The sequence below is a fragment of the Jaculus jaculus genome, chromosome 3 (genome assembly GCF_020740685.1).
Source record: "Jaculus jaculus isolate mJacJac1 chromosome 3, mJacJac1.mat.Y.cur, whole genome shotgun sequence".
NCBI lineage: Eukaryota > Metazoa > Chordata > Mammalia > Rodentia > Dipodidae > Jaculus > Jaculus jaculus.
This window is the reverse complement of record NC_059104.1, coordinates 143,240,027-143,263,409: the sequence shown is the minus strand read 5'-3', so window position 1 is coordinate 143,263,409 and position 23,383 is coordinate 143,240,027. Positions and strand designations below refer to the sequence as shown.

General features: G+C 43.0%; 1 protein-coding gene and 1 long non-coding RNA gene across 3 annotated transcripts in view; one reads left to right on the top strand and one right to left on the bottom strand.

Annotated features, from left to right (window-relative positions):
- Positions 1 to 23,383, top strand: part of Slco3a1 (solute carrier organic anion transporter family member 3A1) — a 306,863-nt gene that overhangs the window by 134,366 nt on the left and 149,114 nt on the right. The gene's annotated exons all lie outside the window — the stretch shown is intronic.
- The window catches only part of LOC123459239, a 76,349-nt gene continuing 74,563 nt past the window's right edge, over positions 21,598 to 23,383 (bottom strand). Inside the window, exon 5 of the long non-coding RNA XR_006636122.1 lies at positions 21,598 to 21,702. This is a non-coding gene — a long non-coding RNA (uncharacterized LOC123459239). The remainder of the gene's footprint in view (positions 21,703 to 23,383) is intronic.

Sequence of the window (23,383 nt, the reverse complement as noted above, 5' to 3'; positions counted from 1 at the left end):
TAGCCCTGTGTGTATGCTGCCAGGGGAAAATATTTCGTAGAGTTATCTACCCCAGAAGCATCCAGTGGACCCTATATGTGGTCTCTAATATTCTAAAAGCCAAGGTTTTCCAAAGTAAAAAGAATAAATGAAATTAATTTTAATAATATTTTAATCAAGCCCATTATGTTCAATATACTATTGTAGCATGTGATCAATAGGAAACATTTTACATTCAGACTTTGAACAATAGTCTGTAAAAGTTCAACCCTTAGGACGCATTTCAAACTGGACTAAGCCTTCCCTTCCCCCACCATGATCAGTAGTTGCTATCCTGGGCACCCAGTGAAGAACCAAAATTAGTTGCATGTAGATGTTACAAGATGGGATTTCTTTTTTTCCTTTTTGTTTTTTTTTTTTTGTTTTTTTGAGGTAGGTCTCACTCTAGCCCAGGCTGACCTGGAATTCACTCTCTATTCTCAGGGTGGCCTCGAACTCATGGCTATCCTCCTCCCTCAGCCTCCTGAATGCTGGGATTAAAGACATGCACCACCACACCCGGCCAAGATGTGATTTCCGCATTGTGCATGCATCATATTAGGTAGTTTGTACCTCAGAAGGGGAGGATAGAATTTCTGAAGGGCTGTGGAGGTAGTTCAGTCTGTAGAGTGCTTGCATAAGCCTGAGGAGCCAGGTTCAATCCCCAGAACTCACAAAGAAAACTCATGTAATTCCAACACTTGGGAGGCAGACAGACATCCCTTGGACTCACTGGTCTGCCTCAAGAAAGATGGATAGCACTCCTGAGAAATGACACTAAAGTGTCCTTTGGCCTCCATATGCACATTGCACACGCATGTACATATATGTGAACATGGTTATCCATACACACAAACACACACATTAAAAATGCAGCAAATCCTAGAATTATGTCTTCAAATATGACTCCATGAACTATATAGAAGACATTCTAGGTTAGCACCAAAGTGCTAAGTTTCTTTTTCATTCCTAAGCCTCTTATGCATAGCTCCAGGGCATTTCTAAAAGGATTTTTCTGACTGGAGCTTTACTCTATGACACTGGAGTTTGCAATTGAAGTGTATTTCACACTTTGAAGTTACTTTGCATTTCAGATTTACCATGCTATTGCCCTCATTAAAGGCAAAGGTCAAGGTGACCATTTGTTCTTTGGCACTTAAAACAAAATGAGTGTCAAATGTAAAATGACTAACAATCATTCTGAACTTAGTTGTGAACTCATCCTTCAATGAGTTGTAGCAAATTTCTTCCTCGCTAAAGATGAGTGTTTCCACCCACCATTTACCTGCTCTGTCACTGTGCTCTCATGCTGAGAAGCAGGACCCTGGAGTCCTTTGGGACTGGGGAAGACTGTGACTACCAGCAACCCCTCCTTTCTTGACTGCATGGTTTTTATATTTCCTTATGCCATTCAACGATCTGTGGAGGGTGAACACAAAGCCAATGATCGTGGACACCATGTTGGCATCTTCCAGTAGTCAGCTCTCAAGAGCCAGGCTCTGGCTGGTGTGTAGCTTCATGCATTGTACTCATGAAAGGCCTCCACATGCCTGGTAAAGGCTGGGCTGTGGTCACTTACACTCCTATGCTACCACAGGGAGCCAGCATCCCACCTTTTCAGGACTATCAGGCCATATTTGTTTGTGACATTTCTGGCATGTGGAACATGCATACCATCAGTGCAAGGTAAAGGCAGATGGTTTCGCACTTGGTGAGTTAATGCAGCTGTGTAATTGAGAATGCCACCCCTAGTTGAAGTCTAATAGTGTTGCAAAGCACGTCCAAATGCTGAGAGGAAGCTAGAATGTCTCATAGCCTCATGTCTAAAATCTCTGATGTGGATATGATATGAGGAAGCCTTCAGTTCTAGTATCTTTTAAAACATTTATTTATTTATTTATTTATTTATTTGACAGAGAAAGAGAGGGGAGAGAGAATGGGCATATGTAGCAGACAGCTTCAGGTTCACTGAGATGAACTTTCAGACCAGGCACAGTTATGGAGGAAGGGATTTATTGAAGCTTACAGATCCAGGGGAAGTTTCATAATGGCAGAAGAAGCTGGTCTGCCTTCACAGGTCCAAGCAGACAAAGAGAAATGCAAGCCTAAAGGTCAAAAGCCAGAGCACACTTCAGGAACTCCAGCTAGGCACACTTTGCATATCTTTAGATTGAAATCTGAAACCCACCACCATACTTTAAGATTACCCAGTGACATTGCCTCCAGCCAGGTAGCCAGCGGATGCAAACTACAAACAATAAAGAACTGAATATATTGGGGACCATCTATTCAAACCACCACAGCATACCCGGGCCTTCAGCCTTTGCAAACAAACTCCCCCTTGTGCATTTGGCTAACATGGGTCCTGGTGAATCGAACCTGGGTCCTTTAGCTTTGCAGGCAAACACCTTAACCACTAAGCCATCCCTCCAGCCCCAGTTTTAGTATGTTGAGAGCCAAGGATCTCAGGGAGGCATGGGCCTCTCTGAGAGGTGGTTTACCAGTTCCACCAAGAATGACTCCTAGCCTTTTCCTTTGGCCTCAGTGAGTAGCTTCTCAGGGTTTGGGCAGCCTTATCTTCTAAATACAGCTTTGGTGAGAAGAAGAGGAAGCCAAAAGCCTGCTTTTGTGCAAGGGGGAACTTTCCCACCATTGTTTAGGGACTCATGCTCCTTTCTGTCTGAGCCTATTGGTGTACACATTTCAACCAGGGCATAAGATTTCAGCCATCGTTTTTCTTGAACTTCCTGAATTCAGAGGAAATATTTTATATAGTTATATTTGGATGAAAGAGAAAGTTAGATAGCACTTTTGGTGTGAGGTTACCACTCCAGACACATTTATACAAAGATGAAATTTGAGAGCTAATTTATAGAGATAATGACTTAGGAAGTTGAAAGCAAATACTTCCTTCCTTGGAAGTGGCTAAGAAAACAGTAACATGTGATAGAGCTAAAATGGAACTTGGCTGGGATGATATGGGCATTTCTTTTCATCTATACATCTGTTCTTCTGATAAATGTTTATTGATTGTCCCATGATAGGTCAGACACTTAGAATGCAAGTATAAAAGTCCAATTCCTTTCCTGTTCTAACAGACTAGGTCCATGGTAGCCAGCCTGCAAGGTTGGCCGTCAGTTGTCCTTAATTTTTGGTATTTACCCTTGTATCCCGTCTCCTTCCAGAACCAACAAGGCTGATCTGTGTAACCTGTAAGATAATGCAGAAATGATGCTGTGTGTCTTCCAAGACTTAAGTCCCAAAGATGGTCTGTTTCCACCTTGCTTTCTTGGATCACTTCCTCAGGCAAATGGTGGAGAGGCTCCCATGAATTGAGGCTTCCTGCCAAGAGGCAGTCTCAACTTGCCAGCCATGTGATTGTGCCACCTTTGAAGTAGCTCCAGGAGCCTCAATTAGGTGTTCAGCTTACTGTAGTTCTCGCTGATGTCTTAGTTGCAGTTTCATCAGGGATCACAAGCCAAATCCAAATTCTTGAACTACAGACTTTTATGACATGTTATCTATTATTTTAAGCTTCTAGCTTTTATGGTCATTTCTTATACAGCAATATGTTACTAATAAATAGCCCTTAATATATAGCATGTATTGTTCTAAGACGTATATTAAATCTTTTTCTGCATTCTAATGTGTGTTTTTTTTTTTACATTTTTATTGAGAACTTTAATAAGTGAACATATTGCAAATCGGTTATATTCTAATGGGGCTATAGTCTCCTCCTACCCCATTCCACTGAGGGCCCTCAGTAGGGTTATTAGTAATTACTGAGGTCATGAATGAACCAGTCAGTCCCTATGGGGTGGACAGTTCATCAGAATACACCTTCCTACCCTGTGACTCTTACATTCTTTCTACGCCCTTTTTTGCAATGTTCTCTGATCGTTGGAATGCCTGTTAGAAGTCTCCTTTAGTGTTGAGCTCTCAGCATTCTCTAATTTTCTGTTTTGATGAGTTTTGAGTCTCTTCAATGTCTACCAACATCTCCCTTGAGGTGGTTCTCAGCTTGGCAGTGAGAACAACTCTTGCCTTAAATCCACCCATTTCCTCTGTAGTGCTTTTAGGGACCTGGCAGATGTGATAGAGATGAATTGTCAACTGTTAGCCTGTTGGCTTCCTTGTCTGTCATCTCTGGTATTTTCTACCATCTGTAAACAGATACTCTAGACAAGAGTGGACAGCATGGATAAAAGGAGGAAAGCAGAGACATTTAGAAGTCTTTTGGGTGGGCATAACCTCCTCTTTTAGACAAAAAAAAGTGGAAACTTCCCACTAAGGTCTATGACTTTCTAAGCTATAGACTTCTGATTTGCTTCTCTGTACCAAGAATGAATTCTCTTCTACTGAGCAGACCTCATGTACAGACAGAGCAGTTGTTTACTCCCATAATGCCAGTGGGTACATCTTATCTGGCTGTTTGCTTTTGTAGCTTGCAGGATCCACTGCTCGTTCACACTTTTGGTGACTTTTATCCCTCAGCCGTTCATATAGCGCTTTCTATCCCCATGGAAGCTAGCCAAGAGGGAGGTGGCTTCCATCTCAGTTCCAGCATGATCTCTCAATTTAAGACCTTTATAAATCTTAACCCATTAATCCATACAAAAACCCTTTTGAGCAGATATTATTGCTATTCACATCTTACACATTTATAAGCTGAGTCCCAAAGGTGTTGACATGACCAACCCAAGTCATAGGTCTTTTATAAGTTTGAGGTGGCATTTGAATCCATCAGTCAGCTGAAGTTTATTTCTCAACAGCTGTGTTGTGTTGTTTTTAAGGAGGCGTTTTAGGAATCATTTGATTAATAATGTGGGGTAGAGGCATAAGAGAGAAGTGAACCTGGTTCTGAGTCCAGTTCTGTCATTGCATTGCATGATTTGAATGTTGTGGATAAATCACTGCCCGGGACTCCTGTCCCTTCATCTGTCACACCACCTCCCATCTGAGGACATTGTGAGAATTTAGAGGGAGTAAATCAGGAAAGCCTTTTGGCTTGGAGGTCAGCACATCTGTATACCCTATCCTTGGTCATCATGGAATCACCATCACTACAGGGAACTCTTGACAGTTCTGTAGCTGTGGGCTCTGCCGGGGAGTTATCTGCTGTCTCCTTACAGGCGAGTAGTGCTCAGCTTCTAGCCCACAATGTTACAACTTTAGGAAGAGACTCTGCTAGACCACTCCTCTGATTCCCACCTAGGGAACATTTACTTCCTGTGCATCCCAGACCTTCCTTGTTAGAAGGTGGACTGACAACAATGAACCGTTTCCTGTGTTTAATTGTATTATTCCCAGAACTCTAGAGTGGGCTGGTTGGAACCTCAGGCACTAATGTATCAAGTGGTTGGAAAGCCAAAAATAAAACAAAGAAAGGAAAGTGGCTTTGCTAGCTCTGGGAGGTCTGCATTGTGTCGCCGTTAATTTTGTTGGCTGTATGTGGAGAATTAGGGAGTGTTGGCACCATAAACAATAGAAAGCACAGCATGGGGATCATGAGACCTGGGTTCAAATGTGGTGCCATACTTCCTTTATGGAATGAGACTGTGGGTGAGTTACCTACCCTCCCTGAGGCCTAATTTCCTTTAGCGAAGATGAGGATAATGATGTGATGTCACTCGTTGCTTGTGAAGAGGGATGATGTGGGTGCCCTGTATCACTGTCACTTCCCTTGCTCTTCCTAGCGATCCAGTAGGACAGTGAGTGTCAAGGTGGTTCATGCTCAGTGGCAAATACCCACATAATAATAATAATAATAATAATAATAATAATAATAATAATAATAGATAATGATATATTGTTCTTGTTTTTGAAACTTTATTTTATTTATTTGTAAGCAGAGAAAGACAGACACAGAGAGAAAGAGTTCTGTAAATGAACTCCAGACTCATGCATCTCTTTATGCATGTGGTTTCACATGGGCACTGGTGCATCAAGCCACTAGGTTTTGCAGGCAAGAGTCTTAACCCCTGACCCATCTCTCCAGCTACCATTATTGCTTTTATTTATTTATTTATTTGAGGGGGGAGGCATTGAGGAAGAGAAAGAGAGAGAACAGGCATGCCAGGGCTTTTAGCCACTGCAAATGAACTCCAGACAAATGTGCCACCTTGAGCATCTGGCTTATGTGGGTACTAGAGAATCAAACCCGGGTCCTTAGGCTTTGCAGGCAAGTGCCTTAACCACTGAGCCATCTCTGCAGCCCCTTTTGTTGATTTTTAAAGACAGGGTAACTCAGGTTGACCTCCAAGGAATTCTTCTACCTCAGCCTCCAAAACTCTGTGATGTGACACTCTGCCCAGTTGAAACATATACAATACTCTTATTGAGCACAAAGAACAGGTCACAGCCCATGGGCTCACCAGTGGCAGCTCTCCACAGGACTGAGGTTACAGATGTGTGGACCATGATCATAAAATACCTGTAAACAGAGGACAAAATAGTAGTATGCACAACATATATAAATGAATACATGAATTCATGTGTATGAATATACATGAATTTTATACAGGCATAAAAAAAACAGTAAAGTCATGACATGTGCAAGAAAATGGATGCAGTTGGAAATCATTATGTTAAGTAAAACAAGCGAGATTCAGAAAGACAAATACTAAATTTTCTCCCACACTCAGAACTTTGATTTTAAATATGTACTTAACTACACACAAACAAACACACATATACACATACAAAATCCCTCACTATACAGATATTTTAAAATACCATATTTCTTTCAAAACCTTAAATTTTAAAAATTTTTAAATTTTGATCAATTTTATGCTTATCTTTTTAGAAGGTTCTCTACTCTTGTCAATATCATTATTAAACAGTCCTGCTTCACCCTTGGTAAAAAAAAAACAAAAAAAAAACAAGTCTATCTCTAAGTTGGGTGTGGTGGTGCATGCCTTTAATCCCAGCACTTGGAAGGCAGAGGTAGGAGGATCATCATGAGTTCGAGGTCACCGTGAAAATACATAGTGAATTCCAGGCTAGCCTGAGCTAGAGTGAAAGCCTACCTCAAAAAACAAGTCTATCTCATGAAAATGGTGAGTGTAAGATAGGCTTTGGAGAGGCAGAGCTTGTGAGATAGCTCTGTCAGTAAAGTCTTGCCTTAAAAGCATGAGGACCTGAAATAAATTAAAAGGAAAACAATAATCATGCCAGGTATGGAGACCTGAATTTGTAACCTAAGTGCTGGGGAAGTGGAGTTGTCAAATCCTTGGAGCTCACTGGCCATCCAGTCTATCCTTCTTGGTGAGTTCTAGGTGAGTGAGAGATGCTGTCTCAAAAAAGAGAGATGGGGGCTGGAGAGATGGCTTAGCAGTTAAGCGCTTGCCTGTGAAGCCTAAGGACCCTGGTTCGAGGCTCAGTTCCCCAGGTCCCACGTTAGCCAGATGCACAAGGGGGCGCACACGTCTGGAGTTCGTTGCAGAGGCTGGAAGCCCTGGCGTGCCCATTCTCTCTCTCTCCCTCTATCTGTCTTTCTCTCTGTGTCTGTCGCTCTCAAATAAATAAATAAATAATTTTAAAAAATATTTAAAAAAAAAAGAGAGAGATGGCACTAGAGGAATGACAATTGAGATTGTCCTCTGTCCTCCACATACATGCATACACATATAAGATAGAATTGGAGAAATCCAAGTCAGGAAAGGAAATGGCCAGTAATCATGTAAAGATGCTCAACTGAAGTAGTCGTCAGATATAAATGTAAAATGATACAGTGATATTCCATCTACTAGTTCTCAGATTAGCAAGAATCCGAATTGGACACCACCAGAGCTTTGCAAAAGTGCGAGGTGTTGGAATATTTTATACAGTGCTGCTGAGAGTGAGCATTAATAAAATCAGCTTTGCAAAATAGATGGCATTTTCTCTGATGAATCAACCATTCTGCTTCTGTAAGTACACTCCCAAGAGAACTGTGTATGTGTTTAAGGAGATGTATATAGGTAATAGCACCCACTGGAGCATTATTTGTGAGAGTTAAAAATCTAGACTGTCTAAATGTCCTACAGGAAGGAAACAGATAAAGCATATTATATGGAAAAATAGGACCCTACACTAACTTTAAATGGATAAATTGGGTGAATTTAGATTAATGTGGAGTCAGAAATGAAGCTACAATAAAATAGTACTATAATTAAAAACTATGAAATGTTTATATGTTTATAGTAATACACACACATATGTATATATATACACACACACCAAAATTTAAAACCATTCCTGGACAATACATCTCAAAGTTCAGAAGGGCAGGAGGAGAAATTGGGTTAAATTAAAGCAAATGAGAATATTCAACACTGTAACTGTAATGTTTTAAGTACTCAATAGAAAATTCAGTGACAAAGAGTCCAGAAGTCAGTGCTACTCAGTGTTAATTAATGCCTGTTAAGGTTGAAGAACATTAACGGTAGTAAAAAATATTTTCTCTATGTGTATATGCTTAAGATTCTTTATATTGTTTATTGAAGCAGCAGCCATGAGCACCGTGCAAATCTGCCCACAGGAGCTATGCTGAGATCCAGCCTGTAGCTGGGGACATTGCGTTTGGTTGGGTCTGTCCCTGTGCATGGCTGCCGGTGCCCATGGCCACGTGTGTGTACACATATATTCATCTTGTGCTCGGTCATTGTTGCCTTGGCAACTTGGGATGCTCTGTTATCTCTGAATCTGGAGTCATTGAAGAGCTTTTCGTGTGGGCTTTTCATTTCCCTTGGAGGACTGAAATCAGGAGAAAGGCTGATCAGTCTGCCTATCTTTGTTTTGCCACTGCCTCCTAAAGATGTTATTCACCTTGTCAGCTTCAACTTAATAGCTACTAGCCGGCTCACCCCACGTACCTCATTTTTCAGCCATTCATTGCCAAGACCTCGCTGTGAACGCTTCATCAAAAACAAGCACAATTTGCCTTTTAAACCATTGTCTGTAAATGAGTAGCTAGATGGCTTTGAGTACTGGGGAGGAAAGGTTCTGTATCCATGTAGACCTCTGGCCGGACAGTGTGAGTTTGTCCTGGAAAGGAAAATATTCCACCTGGGGCCTGGTAATTGACCCCGACACACGGGCCGGACCGGATGCTGCTTAGCTGGAGCTTGTCTTGTGCCACAGCCTTGCACTGCGACTGTAGTGGCCGGTTAGGAGGGAGCCTCCTGGCTTGAGTGACTACTTGTCAGCCTAGCCTTCAGGGTCGAATGGGTCAGCACCTCCCGCCCCAGCCTCTAGGACCCACCTATCTTGGAATAACCATGCCTGGTACTGGGGCCCGAAGACAGTCTCATGTGGTAAAAATGTCTGTATGATGGTTAGACTGTGTGGATTTCAGCTTCATCCTCAGGAAAAGAGTTAGTGACATGAAGCTGGCCCAAAAGGACACAGAACAATGTAGTTTGTTTTGTAATCAGCACAGAGGGTGTGTTTGTATTCTTAGAATGTTGTAGCTGGTCATGTGGTAAAGTTCTTTGGCCTTGCCCAACCTTCCAGGTAGCCAGTATTTATTCATACTGAATTCGTCCCCTTGGGCAAGCATTTTAGACATGTGAAGAATGAAGTTCAAGGACTCTCATGACTTCTTTGTTACTAGCTCTTTGGATAGGTGCCTACTCAATGCCAGCTTTTCCATCCTGCCATTAAAGGTTTGAAAGTGTCCCCTTTTTCTTGCACACTGTTAAGACCCATTACATAAGGCCTCTTAGGGAAGAAACTGTGGAGTCAATTTTTAAGCTCATGGCTCCTGGAACTCCGAGTCTTCAGAGAGGAGGGGAGGGTCCATAATTCATGGAGCAGATGCCTGGTTGAAGACTGAAGATCCCTTCAATCTCAACTTGGACCTCCATCCACAGGGAAAGAAGGCATCCCTACTGCTACGTCAGGGGATAAGTGTTCTGGATAAGAAGCAGGGCCCAGTTCCAAGGCATGCAATATCCAGCCACACAGGCCTTGTCACTAAGATGCACCAGAAAGAAGAAACCAGCCCGTGGAACTCACTCTGAGAGGCTTTTGAATCCTGCACTTCCTCAGGACCTATGTGCACAAAGTAATGAGTTTCTATTCATCTGACAATACTTCTTATAATTCCAGAAAGCCCAGGTGATGACAGCAGAGCAGTGTGGAACTTATTTAGAGCTTTTTCTCTTTGCCATTAAGGAAAACATTAAAATGGGATACGAGTCTGTTACTCCTACTTGTCATTCTGAGGATTTTTCTTCTTACTGATTTCAGCCTTTCCAAACAATTAATCTGATTTGCTTAACTTGCACATGGTAGATTGAGAGCTTCATGGTAAGGCTATTCTGGGAAACTGGTGCTTGTAGTTTTCTCTTTGAGAGGGCCTGGAGTAGACAGGGAACTCAATGGTTATTGAATATTCTGTAGTATTGAATTAAACCTTCCCCAATGCATATCTCCTCCAATTAAATTAGCTCAGTTAATTAAAAAATCCTTTCTTGTAGAATGTGAAGGGTACCTATGTCTGTGGTCTGTGTGCTGTGTTAATTGTGCACAGATTCCTGTAATTTACCTTGTCTCTGTTGTGCTCACCAATCGAGTGATGCCATCACTTGCTAAGTACCTTGAACCTCAGTTGTCACCTCTATAAAACTGGGGTAAGGACACTTGCTCATTTCACAGTATTGTAAAATGAAGTGAGGAGAGTGCAGTTGCCCCGTTGTATCTATAGGCCCCAAGATTCTCTCTGGATGGCCAAATCTGAGAATGTTCAAGTCCCTTTATATGGTGGTATATTTGCATAAAGCCTAAAACTTCCTGTACACTTTAAATCATCTCTAGATTTCTTACAAGTCCTAATACAGTACAAACACTGTGTCAATTGTTGCCAGATTATATTGCTTAGAGAGTGGTGGCATGAATGTTTAGTATAGATGAATATTTTTGAGAATTTTTCAAGTTTCTGGTTGGATGAATCTTTGGTGCAAACTCAGATACAGAGAGCCTTTCACTTCCCCCTATATTCAATCTTATTGCCAAACTGGACCCTGGACTGGGAGCCTTTTGATAGTAACAAATGGATATTTTTTTCCATCTTTAAGTGTCTTATTCCCCTGTCTCTGCTCTGTAGCAACCTGGGAGGAAAGAATATTTTGTCATGCTATTTATTTCTGTGTCTCTGTGGCTAGCGTGAGGCATAGCATAGTAAAATGGTCATAGCATCTTGCAAGCACTCTGTAAATGTTAACTGCATGAGGGCATACATGGTAGTCCAAACACTACCACTTGGTTAAATGCTGACAAGTTGAAATGATGTATGCTTGTCCTCTCATTCCCAGTGGAGGGTATTCATATATGTCCTTAGCTTAATAAAGGATGCTCTATGGAGGATACTTTGCTTGGGCTCATTATTCCTTTATTATTTCTCAAGAGCTTGCCTCTCATATGTTGGCCTCAGCCACTAGAACAAGCCTACTCATTCTTCTTTCACTGCAGGACTTTCCTTCCCGAGGTTCTCTGCCATTTTCTTTGTTGTGTTGTTATAGAATCCCAGACTCTGTGGGAAAGGCCAGAGATTCATGGTCAGACTAAAACAAAATTCAGTAGATGCAGTAGCTTTTGTATAGGAGTGAAGAACTGTCCTTACAGTTTTCACTATTGCATCAGGTACATACAACATTAGATAGTTCTTCTATGGAATTCATGGAAACAGGGCCAGGGGGTCATCTTCAGTAGTCAGATGGTCATCCCAAAGAGACCATGGTTATTTGACTCAAGTAAGGTGGCATGGAGGCAGGCAATGCCTAGCAGTACTACCCATCAGCAGTGCATGGCAGGAGATAAACCACATGAGGATTTTGTTGTCACCTGCTCAGCAGCTGGAGCTGTCAGCTTGTATTTTGGATTCCTAATGATCATCTGAATTAACTGAAATATGCAAATTAGGCTTGCTGCATCATCACAGTTGATACATGGACCATTTCAATGCCTGGTTATAGAGCCAGAATTCTGACTTTCACCCAGACCTTCTGAAGCGGGACTGGAGTAGCTCCAGCTAGTGACCATGTTAGTTCCAGGTGACTCATGTTTGTGTGTTTGTGTGTGTGTGTGTATGCTGGATGAGCTGTGCTGAGGAATCTGTCTTTGGAGTCTGGCAAACCTGAGTGACATTCTAGGCTCTGACACCTGCTAGCCGCAACCCTACTGAGCTTTTGTGTCCTATGGTTTGATAGGGATAATAATGTCTACCTCATGGTATTGTTGGGGTAGTCAAAGCCATGGGTGTGAGGCACCATAGTGCAGTGTGTCTGCCCTACAACAAACACTGGATGTTAGTCGGTGAGGAGATGGTGGTCATGCTGGTGACCCTTCTAGGGTGGGGAGGAGGCAGGTGTTGCAATAATTTTGCTTCACTAAGTAATGAGCAGTGTAGATGCTTGAGTGCTATTGAATAAATGAATGGGTGATTGGCTGTTTTACTGGCAAAATGAATAACAAAAGCCCAATATTATAGCTGCCTAGATTCAATGTTACCATACCCTGTGTGCCAACAAATTCACTAAAATGATTTTAATGGAAACTGTGAGTTTAGCAAGAGAGGAACAGCAATGAGTGTCCACAGTGCTGACCACTCCAAGGGCATCTGGAGCCCAATGACCCACCAGTCCCTGCCATGTTGATATCCTATGTGGTTCAGTCTGGGTGTACTCACATTCAGACAGGGTCTGGGGGCAGGTAAAAGAACTCACCTTTCTGTTCCATGTTTCAAGCTGGCAGGAGAGCAGCTCTGTCCAGCACCCACCAGTGCCTCCATGATCCCTGTTTAAAGGAGTGCCTAGGAGGGCAGGCTGCCATGCATGGGGCAAGCTGGGAGGCTCTGGGTCCGTGGGTGCAGTTCTGCCTGCTGTTGGGTGTGGTGCTCGTTCATGATAACTCATTTCCAGAGAGAGAGAGAAAGAGAGAAAGAACCCCCTCATTTATATCTGTGCCTCATAAAGCCTAGAAGACAACAAGCAGGAAGGACTAAGTTCAGGCATCAGTCTGGTCTCAGGTGGTTCTGTTTGTGGTGGCATTTCTATGGATCATTGGCATTCTTTTTGTGAGGAAATATGGTCTTTCCCTTTCTCCTAGTTCTCAGAGAGCATCCTGTTGCTTCACAAAGATCTACACAGAGTAGCATAAACTGGAACTTTCAAGAATATCAGATAGCATCTGATCCTATCATGTGATAGAAGTGAAGTGTCCTGGCCTAGAGAGATGGCTTAGTGGTTAAGCGCTTGCCTGTGAAGCCTAAGGACCCCAGTTGGAGGTTCGATTCCCCAGGACCCATGTTAGCCAGTTGCACAAGGGGGCACATGCGTCTGCAGTTCGTTTGCAGTGGCTAGAGGCCCTGACATGCCCATTCTCTCTCTCTCTCCCTTTTTCTCTCTGCTTGTTGCTCTCAAATAAATAAATAAATGATAAACCAAAAAAAAAAAAAGTGAAAAAAGAAAAAAGTGAAGTGTCCTGCTACAGAGCAAAAATGCTTTTACGGTGAGAGGCCCATTTGGTCACAAGCTGATAGAAGTCAGTCTCTGTGACTGCTTCTTCTGCAAGCAATGGTGTTTTGATTCCCTGGTGGAGATCATCTTCCGCTGTACCTTCTGCCATCTTTCTACTTGAGCTGTCTTCCACATGCTATCACTTAGCTATATCAAACACTTTGAGGTGTGCTGAAAAAAAATTCAAAAAAAAAAAAATAAACCCAGTTTTCTATTTATTTAAATGACTGACTATATCTAAAGATGTGATTCTTTTTTAAAACTAGAATCCCAGTGCTCCCAAAATAAGCTATAGTAAAGTTACTAAATTGGATAAACATGTCCAGTGTGGAGAAAGCTGTCAAAAAAAAAAAAAAAAGTTCCCCACTAAGAACAGAGCTTTGTAAGCTCTGAATCCCCTTAGCAATATCTTCTTAATTTGATCTCCAATGTGGTGAGCAAGAGTCTTTTACCTAATCAAGTCAATTTATAAAGGAATAGCAGGAAAAGAAAAAAGCATTAGTGATAGTTTGGGAATCGTGTTATAACAAATGCTATAACTTCTGATATTATGCTGGCTAAACACTCATGTGCTCTGTACAAGAGGTTATGCACAAAGTGAGTAACGTTCCAGTCAACACAAAGGAACTGGAATGTGTTCCTGGCAATGCATTTAGGACCAAGTCATATATTTTCCTTTAGGTAAAGACCCTTTAGGTAAAGTTTGTGTGTATGAAAGGTACCATTTGGGTGCTACAGAGATGTGGTTAAGGCATTTGCCTGAAAAGCCAAAGGATCTCAGTTCGACTCCCCAGGACCCACATAAGCCAGATGCACAAGGTGGTGCATGCGCCTGGAATTTATTTGCAGTGCCTGGAGGCCCTGGCGCACCCATTCTCTGTCTCTGTCTCTCTCTCTCCCTCTCTCAAATGAATTAATTAATTAAAGAAATGTTTACCCTAAAAACAAAGGTTTCATTTGTTATCCTAAAACCTGGTAATGTTAAAGGTGTTTGCTGAACATACAGGGACAAAATTTATGCAGGCTTTGTTCTGCACTGGAAACACAATGGCACCCTATCATGGTGGAGTTCATGGAGGGTTCAGCTGAGGGAATGCTGGATGCATATATGATCTGAACACTGATGGAGCCTGAGACGATGACTCTTACATTAAATACATGAAGAACTCTTACCCACGAGCCATCCCTTAGCCTGGGTGTCCTTGGATAGGGACAGTGCAGAGACAGACTTACACCAGAAGAAGCCACAAAAGGGCCCTGTGATAAATCACAGAGGATGCCCATGGGTCCTTGAGTGGTGAGAGAGTAACCAGGAAAGTAGGCTATCTAGATTGATGGTAAGAATCTCCTTCAGGTTTGTAGAAGGTATTAGCAGGTTCTTATGAAAGTCAGAACTGGGAGTAAAATCGGGAAGGAGATTGCCACAGGTATTCTTCCTTTCCTGAAACTTTTGAGGCATCGTCAGTAAAATGTAGGTGACAATCCCTGAACACATACAGAGAGTATCCTGAGAGTAGCATGAGTATTTTGCCCAAGATGCAGAGACCTAACCCTAAATTTATTCTCTTCAAAGACAGGGATTTCATTTTCAAACTCTGAGAAAATGTTTTTAAGGAAAAGTTGGTGACTTTGGAGGAAACCAGCCTAACACCATGAGTCCTCCTCAGTTTTGGGCCAGTGGTCCATGTGCCTATTCTCTGATAGAGCTGAGAGGACCCTCTTCTGAAGAAGGTGGCTCAGAGAGCAGGAGTACCCCATCACAGACCCCTTTTCTTCAACAAGCTGAGAATGGCCTCACTCTTTGTCTCCATGGAGCCTTCTGGTGAGTCAAAGGCTATTTTTTCTTTTCCTCACAAATGCGCACACATACACAGGTACATGCACATGCACTACCTTCCCTCACACCCACTTCACAGGCCTATATAACTTGAGATTGCTTCCACGGGAGTTGAAATGAATCCGATCTAACCTGACCTAAGCAATCTGTATACGCACCCCTTCATCAAAGAGAACATCCCCAAGGGACAGGTGGCCTTTCCTTCCTAAATTCCAGTTGGCTGTTCTGTAAACCTGGACCAGAAATGCCTGTTGTTCATGGGGTTGGGGAAGATAATGCAGCTTATACATTGGAAAGAAGTTAACATTTTTCTTTTTAAATTCTTTCATCTGTGGCCTCCTTATTGAGCATTCATAGTAAAATAATCCAGAATCATTTTCACAGATTCTAGAGAAGCCATATGGACTCCAAAATAATGAATTAGGTTTACAATCACATGGATAAAACAAAGATTTTTACTATGTTTGTGAATAAATCTGTATGCATAGATATATATCGTATATAATACAGGTAAAGTACAGATTGCTTTATCAGCAATATTCAGTGAATTTTGCAAATTGATTACTATAAGTAGAAACCAATAATGGGCACCATAATCATTTATATGACATGTGAGAATGTAAAACGGAAACTAAAATTTAGATTGTTCAAAACTCAGATCAGCATTGGCAGCACCAATTATAGACAGGAAGGCAGATAAACTCTCTCTCTACCAAGAGCAATCTTTTATCCATAGAAATTCCACTTGAAGAGATTTTTATGGATTTCTGATGTATAAAATTGTTTTGCACCATGGTATAGATGGTGTCACTTCTTGGGAGACGGAAAAATGTTATTTCTGACATGTTTTATTGTTGAAATGACATTTGTGCACTTTGACATTTCACTGTACCAACTTGTTTTTCTTCTCAGTAACCCCAGCCACCAGCCAGTCAAGGTGAAGGGCTGCACGGCCTCCCACATTCTTTGCTGTGCTCAGTCATCCCCTTCTTTATGGTTGGGTAGTCTGTGAACGCAGGCTTCATCCTAGTTTCTGGAAGCACATCTCTGAAATTGAAATAAGCAAGACACAGTTCTTCTGGGGTTATCAACCAGTGCACACAGCTCAGTGACAGAAGAGAGCAAGACTGTGACAAGAGGCCAGCATTTGGGTTGGGCTCCCCCACTATGATATGTATGGCCTTGGTGAGGTCACTAAATACTTGCAAGTATCAGTTTCCTGCAATCCTAACCACAACACAAATCTCCTTCAAAGGGTCTGAATGGAAAGGCGTGTGGATAGGGCTTTCCCATTAAACACTAGATCTGGGGCTGGAGAGATGGCTTAGCAGTTAAGGTGCTTGCCTGCAGAACCTAAGAACCCATGTTCGAATCTCCAGGTCCCATGTAAGCCACACACTTACTGATGCAAGTGTGCAATGTTGCACATGCACACAAGGGAGGCACACATCTGGAGTTAGTTTGCAGTGACTGAAGGCCCCAGTGTGCCCATATTCTCTCACTCTCAAATAACTAGTAATAATGAATTTAAAAAAAAAAAAAAAAAAACCTTCATCCCCATTAGGGACTTTTGTGGTTTGATGGTGAATCTATGTCAAAGCACTCAATCTATGTCTCAGGAATGTTCCTTTCTGAACACTGCGGGTAGCAAGTGATGTTAATTGAGGAATATTTTTAAAAATGTGTGCATCCCATTGAAGCCTTTCCCAACTGCACCTGCTCAGGGTGGGGTCAGTGGGCAGAGATGCTATGAGGAGAAGCACTGTGCATTCTCCTCTGCTTCCTCTTCACCTTCACCCTGGCTGAAGAGCTACACGTATGCAGGCGGAAGAGAGCAGCATGTGCGTGTGTCCCTGAGGGCAAACCACCACTAAGTGCCTTTTTCTTTTTACTACCAGCACCCAGCATAGGACCCACTTGTATGAGTGTGAAATGCACCCCATAGGTGCCTGTGTTTGAACAATTGGTTATAAGCTGGTGATGCTGTTGGGAAAGCTGTGGAACCTTTAGAAGATGGAACCTTGCTGGAGGAAGTGGGTCCTTTGTGGATGACCTTGAGATTTAATAGCCCTGTTCTACTTCCTGTTCCCTTTCTCTTCATGACTGAGGATGTAATGTGACCGGCCAGCTTACTGCTGCCATTCCTCTCCCACCACCATGGACTGTATCCCAGGAAGTGTAAGCTAAAATAAATCCTTCTTCCTTAAACTACTGCTTGTCACATATTTGATCACAGCAATGAGTAATTTTGTTTTTTTTTTGGTTGCATTTCAGGCTGCAGGCCCTCAGAATAGATGCTCAAGTGATGCTTATAAACCTGCTCAGTGTTTCCCCAAAGTGTTTCAAATAATATTACTCTTGGAACAGACCCCATTGAAACATCAACCACAAGATAATATGGTCTCCATAAAGATCCATTTTGAAGTAAGTTGCTGCCCATTAACATATGAAAGGCCCAAAGATGCTCTGCAGAGAGATAGAGATAGAGAGAGACTGAGTACTTAACTGTATCAACTCAGTGTCTCTCAGTTTCATTTGGTCTAGGAAGCCTTTTCACTTCTCCCTAGAACACTTATTAACAGCTTGTGTTTATTGGGAGTCATCCATCAGCGGCATATTGAGTAGTGTTGGCATACAATCATAAATCTTCATATATCACTTTATAATAAGTAGATTTCTGTAATTACTAGACTTCTGTGTAGGCGTTCACTTCCTGTTAGAATTCCATTGCCCACAGCTGACTATAAAACAAACTTTGTTGTTGATTAAGAGTTTGGCCAGACCTATTTTCCCACTTGAGAAACCTTTTTGATCTCTTGACAGGACGGCAGTTTTGTGCCATAAGCTTCAAGTCTAGTTGTACGTGATGGGATGAGAGCCATTGGGCGGTTCTGGGAAGCTCTGATTATTTTCTCAGCTATCCCTGTGATCCGGTCATTGAGTCAGGATAGCCTTGAAAGCAGGTTTGGGATGCCCTCCTCACTCCATTACCAGCCAGTCATTTCATTCCAACCAACTCTTCCATCTGTCATGTGTCATCACAGTGGCTGCCTGACCAGCATGTTCCAAGTACAGCATCTATACTCACCCCCTGAAACAAGTCAGATCAAAACAGTGTGTGTTGTTTGGTTAGATTTAGGTGTGATATGCCTCCTTATGTCCTACAAAGTCCAATGGTCAAAGGTTTGGCCCCAAGGGTAGTGGTATCAAAAGGTGTTATTGAGGCCTTATGAAAGACTTGAGGTCTTATAAAAGATCCTGAAGCCATTGGGTGTGCCCTAAAAGGTATTGTAGGACCCTGCTGATCTTTTCCTCCCACTCTGGTTGGAGATGTCCTCACTGTGATGTGGCCATTTACTAACCCCCCCCAACAAAGGACAAACCAATGGAGTCTCCTGATATTAAACTTGAAACCTCCAGAACTGTAAGCTAAATGAATAGCCTATGCTGTGCATCTTATCACAGTTATAGAAAGTTGAGTGATTTAAGCCTAGACCTGAGAAATTCGAGTCTTTATAGTCACAGTCTAGGTCCAATGTGACGAGGATGTCTGCAACCCCCACTTTATCCACTGTGCTTTACAAACCCTACACTTCTTCCCTCTTCTAAAATGTTCCCAACTTGGTACTGCCTCATGATATTACTCTGCCACCCACCCTTGCTGCCAGGGATACTCATTCTGGTGTCCAAGTGGCTCGTTTCCTTATTTACTTCTTCTATCTACAAAATGCCAACTCATTTGACAGGCCTTCCTGTGTCTTCATGAAAAATAGCAACTAAAGCTACTTGGTAGAAACTGCCCTGCTCCCCCCCCCCCCATGATACAGTCAATACCAGCAGTGTGAGAAGTCAACTCAGTTACTTGTTTACACTCTCCTTCTCCCAACTGGAGCATCAGCTGTGAAGGGCAGGAGCTCAGCATTGTTCTCAGCATGTCCTGTGCTCCTTGCAGTGTCCTTGGCGGGTGGGCAGAACTCAGGGTCTGATTGTTGAGTGGGTGAGTAAGAAGAGTCATCAGCCACAGATACTGACGTGAGTGACCGAGGAGATTTTACGCAAGTGATTTTGAACATCAGAGAATGTCTCAGTTTACTGGGTTATCTGGAATGGCTCAGCCTGGCAGCTTTCTTCCAGTTCAAAAGCTGAACCTGTTATAGAGGAAGTGAGAGCCAGAGACTCATCCTCACATGGGGACTGAAGCTTCAGGAGGGGACAGTCACAGACAGGAAGAAGAGGTAGAGGGCAGAACCCTGCAGAAACAGGCCAGTAAAGCGAGAGACTCCCCGTTGCTCGAGGTGGGTGTTCTATGACTGTAAGTGCCATTTATTCTGGTATACTTTGTGCCAGTATTTGTCCTTGATGTGTCTTCCAAATGTCACCCTATTTTAATCTTCTCAGTTACAAGCCTTGGAGATTAAAGTGGCTCATACTTGACCAAGTACCTCACCCTCAGAGGTCAAATTGGGTAACAGAGAGGAATGGAGCTTATCTTTCTTGGGCTTCAGCTTTTCAAGCACATAAAAAAAAAAAAAAAAAAAGAAGGGCTTTAAGGCTCTTCCTTGTCACAGTTGTTTTAATCCTCCGAGAATGTAGTAACCTCGAAGCCGAAGGACCACGTCATTCACTTCATGACTCAACATAGCAAAGCGCTAACAAAACCCACAAAGCTATACTCAAGAGGTGACATTGGCCTAGTGGAGAATGCCTCTAGAAATAGTTGACCATGGATAGTATGTGGGTTCAGTGAAGAGCCATGTCCGAGTGGGAGGTGTCGTCCTATCATTTGAACACTTCAGCCAAGCTCAGGTGGTCACTGAAGCCTCCATCCAGTCCCTGCATCCATAGAGGATGACCAGGGAGCTGAATAGAGTGCCATCATATCACAGGGGAACAGGAGCCCAGGAAACTTGAGTACTTTGTGAGAAGGAAAAGGGCATGTGTTGACTGTCAAAAAGTTCAAGTACAGTAGCAGCTTATCCATCAAAGCTGTCTCCTTGAACTGGAGACCCTAAGTCCACCGACACAACAAGGAAATAGCCAGTGGTCTAGAAGTCCTAGTCATATAGCTTCTTAGGGAAGAAGAGTTTGGGTCTCACCTGAACTAGAGGGAGAAAAGAAGACCCTGTCAGGTCACTGGGGGACCCTGACACCACAAGAAAGAGTCACCATGTCAAATTACCAGAAGGGACAAGACAGGGCTCTCCTCTACACTGGGGAGTGAGTTCTACACTTGGATTGCATTACTGCAGCAAGGCTATCAGCAGCTGTTATTGGCGTCCCCATCACACAGACAGGATCCCAGAGGACCTTGGGTCTTGAAGCTTGCACTGGGTGACCACAAATACTCCTGCTGGAGAGTCTACCCCTGCAATAAATGATCATTGATTTTGGCTTGGCTCCTGTGCTAATGGCTGCAATGACCTGGCCCCCTTCTTTCATGTGCCAAGGGCAGAAAGCTTGCGGTGGAGAAAGAGCAGGTGATGGGCTTTAGTTCCATGCTCTGATGTGTCCCAGGATTCCCTTCATCACTGATGTGTGCCCCGGCCATCACCTAAGCTAGATAAGACTTGTCAGACCAGGACAGAAACTATTACAATTGTTCAAAATCATCTTTCGTTGATATAGGAAATGTCACTCATGATCAAACTTCATTACTTGGTTTAAAACATAACTGAGACATAGATTTCTCATAAAATTGTGAGGTCCAAAGGTCGTTCAGAGGTTTTGACTGTGGGAGGCAATATTGAGGAAGGCCCGTGCTCCCAGTCTGACACATGTGTGGGCCTGCTGCATACAGCTTTGTGAATTTGGACACTGAACCTCTCTGAGCCTTAGTTTCTGGCTTACTCAAAGGATAAAAGAGAAGTGCTTGCCTAATAGGTGACCAGTACCCACTTGTCCTCCAGTGTGTGCTCCCTAGAACACTTCCCACAGAAAGCTGCATCAACTGGAATAACTGAGTTCCCAGTGGCAGATATTCATCGGATCACTGTGTACAGAAATGAGATATTCAGTAGGCATTTGCCCTAAACAGGTGACTCCCTGTATCCATTATGTGCTTTGCATTGCTATAACCAAAATGCCTGATAGCAACAATCTGACAGGAAAGATTTATTTTGACTCATGGTTTCAGAGGTTTCCAGTCCATCATGGGGGAAAGGCATGGTGCGTCTTCTCAGTTCTCAGTGGGAGTGTGGGGTGAAGGCTCTTCGCATCATGGAAGAGCAGGAATTAAGGACTGTAGTGGGCGCTGAGGACACCTTCAAAGGCTCACCCCCAGTGACCTCCTTCTTCCAGCTCAACACCGTCATCTGCAGGCCTCTCAGCCACTCAGAACAGCACCACCACCTGGGGACCAGAAAACAGGTGGCTGTGGGGGAACATTTCAGATTCAAACCACAGTATTTCCTCACTTGCTTTCCTCTGCTTGCTCATCCTCTCTTGCACCATTGTAGTACAGCCTCACTTCCTAGGAGCGAAGCTTAGGGTCTTCATTGCCCCCTTCTCTTTGTTGAAGTCTCAACCTAAATCCATTTGTCTGAACCTTAAGAATGCAGAAATAAATGCAAAATAATCAGTACCTTCCTCTCCTACTTCCAAGGAAAATAAGACACGGGCTCTTACTTAGATCTCCACAGTTCACAAAGCTGTGTGGGCAACTGGTAACCTGCTGGCTCTTTAAAATTCAATTCTAGTTTAAGCTAAATACCTGTGTAGGGACTTGAAGGGAGGGCAGCAGAAAGAAAGACCTGGAAAGAAAACCTGTACTCTTGGGAGGGCTGCAGGATGGAGACTGACCTGCAATTAGTGTTTCTTCCCAGGCCTTTATTTTAAATTACAGGCATAATTTATTGTTATTATGAGCACTGAACTGTGCTTGCCCTGGGCTGTGCAAACATGGGGAATCAGCCAAGCCTGGTAGTAGCAGTGTGCCAACAGCACGAAGAAAGGACATCAGGGCTAGGCAACAGTGAGAGAATGCAGAACTGCCCCCTGACTCCTGCCACAGAAACTCCCCTTGCCTTCCAGTGTGTGCTCACTAAAACACTTCCCAACAACAGCTACATTAACTGAAATAACTTAGTTCCTAGTGCAGGCTATGTAGTTGAGGCATTGAGGAAAATTGAAGCTTTTCAGGCATTCCCAGGGAGAAGTGGGGGTTTTCAGACCCCAAGAATTTTGTAGATTAAGTTACATGGGTTGGTGAGAAAAAGAAGAGGAGGAGGACAAGAAGGTTCAGACTGGAATTATTCACATGGAGAAACCCAGCCTGGCTATAGAGGGTGGGTCCTTGCTACAGGGAGAAGGTTCACTGTTTCATCTGCAGTCCCCACCAAAGCTGATACATCCTCACTTGGTCTAAGCAGGCATAACAGATGAAAGACTTGGACAGTGAAAGATGCTAGAAGGCAAGTGGGCATCAATAGGAGAGCTTTTAGGAGTGCCATAGAACAAGCAATTTCACTCCGCAAGGGCTGAGGCATGCATCTTGGTATACAGTCATATGCTGCTTGACAGTGGGATCCTGTTCTGAGATATCCATTTCTTCCTGTGCATATATCACACTTAGACCAACTTATATGGGATCACCAGTTGCACACCTCAACTATGTGTAGTAGCCTGATGCTTTGAATCTACACACCCATTCAGCATACTAGTGTACTCAACACTGCAGGCACCTGTAACACTATTATATTTGTGCATCTAAACAGAGAAAGAATAGTAGGTAGTAGAAAAATTTAGACTCCATTGCAATCTTAGAAGGACACTGGTGCATCTGCAGCAACTGTTAACTGAGACATTGTGTGCTGTGCAATTGCATTTCATGCCAGCACCCTTCCATCTGTCCCTTCAGCAGCAGGAGGAGGTTCAGGGCAAGCTGACATACTCAAAGGAGAGCTGAGCATGAAATAATTGGGGAGTTGAGCAGGAGCCAGTGTTTACAAGGGGTTGGGAGGTGGGCATGTGGACAGGATGTTTATGAGTGGAGGATAATGCTTGGGGATGCTGTCCGTACATATAGTCTAAT